The sequence below is a fragment of the Triticum dicoccoides genome, chromosome 1A, assembly GCF_002162155.2.
Source record: "Triticum dicoccoides isolate Atlit2015 ecotype Zavitan chromosome 1A, WEW_v2.0, whole genome shotgun sequence".
NCBI lineage: Eukaryota > Viridiplantae > Streptophyta > Magnoliopsida > Poales > Poaceae > Triticum > Triticum dicoccoides.
In genome coordinates, this window is record NC_041380.1 from 340566395 (window position 1) to 340571552 (window position 5158).

The window sequence follows — 5158 nt, forward strand, 5'->3', positions numbered from 1 at the left end:
GTATCACAGAGCCCACTAAGGTAGATCAAGCATTTCTGGAGCCTGAGTGGATTCAAGCTATGCAAGAGGAATTACATAAGTTCGAGCTCAACAACGTTTGGGAAGTGGCCAAACGTCCAGATCCTCGCAAGCACAATATCATTGGCACAAAGTGGATCTACCGCAACAAGCAAGATGAAAATGGCCTTGTGGTGAGGAATAAGGCATGACTTGTAGCTCAAGGCTACACACAGGTTGAAGGAATTGATTTCAACGAAACTTTTGCACCTGTTGCTAGATTTGAGGCTATTCGCATATTACTTGCTTATGCTAACCATCATGATATCATCTTACATCAAATGGATGTGAAAAGTGCATTCCTCAATGGTAATCTTGAGGAAGAAGTATATGGTGCTCAACCCCCAGGTTTTGAAGATCCAAAGCATCGTGACAAAGTCTTCACACTCAATAAGGCCCTCTATGGCCTCAAGCAGGCCCCTCGGGCGTGGTATGATACTTTGAAGGAATTCCTCATGAAGAAAGGCTTCAAACCCGGTTCACTTGACCCAACTCTTTTCACTAAATCTTATGATGGTGAATTGTTTGTGTGCCAAATATATGTTGATGATATCATTTTCGGCTGTACTGACCAAAGTTACAGTGATGAATTTGCTTATACGATGAGTGAAGAATATCAAATGTCTATGATGGGAGAATTAAAATTCTTCTGAGGTCTTCAGATTCGTCAACAGCGCAATGGCATATTCATATCTCAGGAGAAATATCTCAAGGATGCACTGAGGAAATTCGGCATGCAAGATTGCAAAGGAGTCAAAATCCCGATCCCACAAATGGCCATCTATGCACTAATGAAAATGGTATTGACTTCGATCAATAGGTATATCGCTCCATGATTGGTTCTTTATTGTATTTATGTGCATCTAGGCCAGATATTATGCTTAGTGATTGCATGTGTGCCCGATTTCAAGCTACACCGAAGGAATCACACCATAAGGCTATGAAGCATATTCTTCGATATCTAGCTCACACACCAACACTTGGATTATGGTATCCCAAGGGCTCAGCTTTTGATCTCATTGGATATTCAGACTCTGACTATCCTGGTGATCGTGTGGACCGCAAGTCAACATCAGGCACATACCATTTCCTTAGACGATCCTTGGTCTGTTGGTCCTCGAAGAAACAGAACTGCGTATCACTGTCTACTTCTGAACCTGAGTACATTACTGCTGGTTCTTGCTGTGCTCAATTGCTATGGATGAAGCAAACTCTCAAGGACTACGGCGTCCACATGAAGAATGTGCCTCTCTACTGTGACAATGAGAGTGCCATCAAGATTTCTCATAACCCTGTTCAGCACCCGAAGACAAAGCACATTCAGATTCGTCATCATTTCCTTCATGATCATGTGTTGAAGGGCGACATCACTATTGAGCATGTGACGATTGAAGAACAGCTAGCCGATATCTTCACTAAGCCCTTTGTCGTGGAATTGTCACGGCAGATGTCCTAGTGTGAGGACTTAGTCATGAGGCCAACACATTTATGTGATAGCTTGAGAGGGGTTGACCGGAATCGATAAAGGCAACACAAGACAAGGGTTTAGAGAGCTTCGGGCCCCGGGAAACATCATCTGGTAACAACCCTACATGCTGTTTGTGGCTAGATCTCATTATGCTCATGAGGGAGTCACCGCATAAGCCAGCTGTCCTAGTTATGTCTAGCCTTAAAGATTATTTCCTCCCCTTTTGGGGTGCCCTTCCCCTCCTTATATATGTTGAAGGGGCGGGTTACATGTGGAGTCCTATTAGGATTAGGACTTAAACTATTCTGACTTCTCTTCATGGGCTTCTTAACATCTTGGGCTTCATAACGTCTCGGGCTTATTAACCCCAGGCGACTCTAGAATTGTGTTATATCGACTAGAGGGGGGTGAATAGGAGATTTTTATGAAAGTCTTCAAAACATGGAAGTTTCGAAAACAAATGATAGAATTGAACCTATTTCCATGCAGCGGAAGATAGACTACACTAGACAGACAATAGTCAAGCATTCAATGAAGTGAAACCACACTGACTAATAGTAGCTAGGCAGTAAGGATCAGGTACACAGTGAAGACAAATAGATAAAGCAAATAGGCACCGACTTTACAAGAGCCAACCGTAAATAAAGAGATGAGAAGGATAGAACCAGTGTGCATGATGAAGACAAAGGTTTGGTAGACCAGTTCCAACTGTTGTGACAGTTGTACGTCTGGTTAGGGCGGATAGGTATTTAAACCTGAGGACACTCAGTCCCAGACACTTAGTCCGGAGCACACAGCTCAGAACACTTAGTCCTCTCTGTATTCCCCTTGAGCTAAGGTCACACAGACCTTGCCCAATCACTCTGGTAAGTCTTCAAGGTAAACTGGCTGGAGGATTCACAGTCCTCAAGTGTAATAAGTCTTCAGATCACACAGACAAGAAGACTTAAGTGATGCCTAACACTCTTTGGCTCTGGGTGGTTAGGACTTTATCCTCTCAAGGAATTCTCCCTTAAAGGCTTCGAGGTGGGTGCTCTCAAACGACAAAAGCCGTACTTTAACTCTGAGCAGCCAACCGTTTATGGTTGTAGGGGGTGGGCTATTTATAGCCACTAGGCAACCCGACCTGATTTGTCCGAAATGACCTTGGGTCACTAAGGAACTGACACGTGTTCCAATGGTCAGATTTCAAACACACACGGCAACTTTACTTGGGCTACAAGCAAAGCTGACTTGTCCAACTCTGAACAAGATTCGCTCTCATAGTCTTCACTCGAAGACATAGGATTATGGTTAAGCATCACTTCAGTCATTCTGACTGGTTTTCTTGGACCCCACTTAACAGTACGGTGGTTCCTCTGACTCAACAAAGAAGAAAAAGAACTATGAAAGATCTAAGTCTTCGCGCTCCATAGTCTTCATGTGATGTCTTCTCTTGTCATAGTCTTGAAGGTGAATGTCTTCTCTTACCACCTTTGACTTCAATGTCTTCATACATTTTTAGGGGTCATCTCTGGTAGGAAAACCGAATCAATGAGGGACTTCTACCTGTGTTATCCTGCAATTCTCACAAACACATTAGTCCCTGAACTAGGTTTGTCGTCAATACTTCAAAACCAACTAGGGGTGGCAGTAGATGCACTTACAATCTCCCCCTTTTTGGTGATTGATGACAAATTAGTTGAAGTGTTCAAGGGGAATATAATATGTGAAATTGTAAAGGATAAGAAATTGTCTTCATAAGTTGCAAGGGCTCCCCCTGAAGATGTGCATATAAGTAATTTGCTTTTGGAATGCAAATGCACATGGCAGGTTGTACTTGTGGAGATCCTCTTCCACTTATGATGACAGTTCATCATGCATGAAAGGTATGTGAAGATAATGACATGCATAATGGTAAATGGACGTCTGCAAAATGATCTAAGTGCGGAATTTATCGTCGCACATGCGGAATCTATCATCGCATCACAAAATAGCAAATAAGTAGCAGACGACCATCGAGTTTAAGTGTTACAACTCAAAAACCAAATGTATCAAAACGAGAGTTGTAAACACTAGGCAAAACATAAAGTAACCGCCCATATGGACCCGCTTGAAGACTATCAAACTCATATGCTTCTCCCCCTTTTGTCAGTGAGGACCAAAAAGGTTTGAAGACATAGAGCATCTACTTGTTCCCACGAAGAGTAGGTGAAACAGCAGGGTCGTCGGTGGTGTTCGGCGGTGTAGAAGAACTTGGGGCAGTGTCGAGGCGTGCAGAAGTAGGGGCGGTGAAGTGGCATCATCTTCGTCCTCGATCACTCTGGCATTCACAGTTGCCGCAGAGGAAGGAAACTCAGAGTCTTTAAGAGATGGAGTTCGTCGTAGCATAGCCCTTCGGGGAGGTGTGGAGTCAAACTTGAAACGTTCAGAGAAGCCATCCTCTTGAAGATCATCCTCAGAGCACATAAGTGTCGGCCCTTTCCATGTATGCCGACAAGTTTCATGGGCAACAAAGGCATTCTTGGTGGCAAGATTGCGAATGCGGTTGACATCTACCAAGAGGCTTTGCATTTGGTGCTTCAGCCAGTCATGATGCCTATCTTGTTTCTGATGAAGAGCAACCAGAAGCTCTTGGTCATTGAGAACACGAGATCGCTTCTTGGGTCGTTGGGCAATAGTGCTTTCAGTGGCTTCAGTAAGAGCACGATGAGGTGCACGTGTAGTACCAGCCAGAGGATAAACACGAGTGACTGCTTCAACTCCTTCAATGTTCTGAGTGAAACTTCGATGCTCCGCATTCTGAAGACTAAGAGGTTCTTGGCAGGCTCTGGATAAATGGCTTCAACGGACATATCCACATCAGGCAGAAAGATCCGATGATTGTGAGCAGATGGCTGATATGAGATAGCTGAGTGGAGTTTAATCAGCCGCATTATCCATGGAGCGTAGAACTTCAAGCCAAAAAGATCAGATCCTGATACAGCAAGTTGACGAATGAAGAAGTCTTGTGCATTGAAGCATTTGCCATGAAGAATATAGAAGACCAAAGTCTTCATTGCACCTTCTAGCTTTGCATGTGGAGAATGTCCTTTGATGGGCCAGAGAGTTCGCCTTATGATGTGATAGATAGTCCTTGGCAGATACTCAAGGTCTTCAACAAAGAACTCCTTAGGATATGCATCATCTTGTGGCAAAGGCTTCATCATACTGAGCATCTGACTCATGTTCGGTTCAGGCTTCTGAAAGATGCTTTCCATAGCTTCACTGTGAAGTTGACATCCAGGTTCATAGAGATCTCCAGGAGTGGGCAGACCAGTGAGCTCAATGATATCAAAGGCTTTGGCTTCATGATGAACATTTCCTGTCATCCACTCCAGGACCCAAGTCTTCGGATCTCTGTTGTAACCACGTATGTGAAGTGTGGCATAAAAATTGGAGCAGCAACTCTTCGTTCCAGTGCTCTTGGTCGGTGACAAAAGGCTACAATCCAACCTCTTTGAAGCAATCCAGAGCTTCTTCCAGACAGGGTAGACCAGCTATTGCTTCAGTGTCAAGACGCATATGTGGGAAGATGCGACCTTGATTGTACAGAATGCAGGAGTAATAGCTTCGTTGTGGATAGCTCTAGAACCGATCAGAAGATATTCGTTC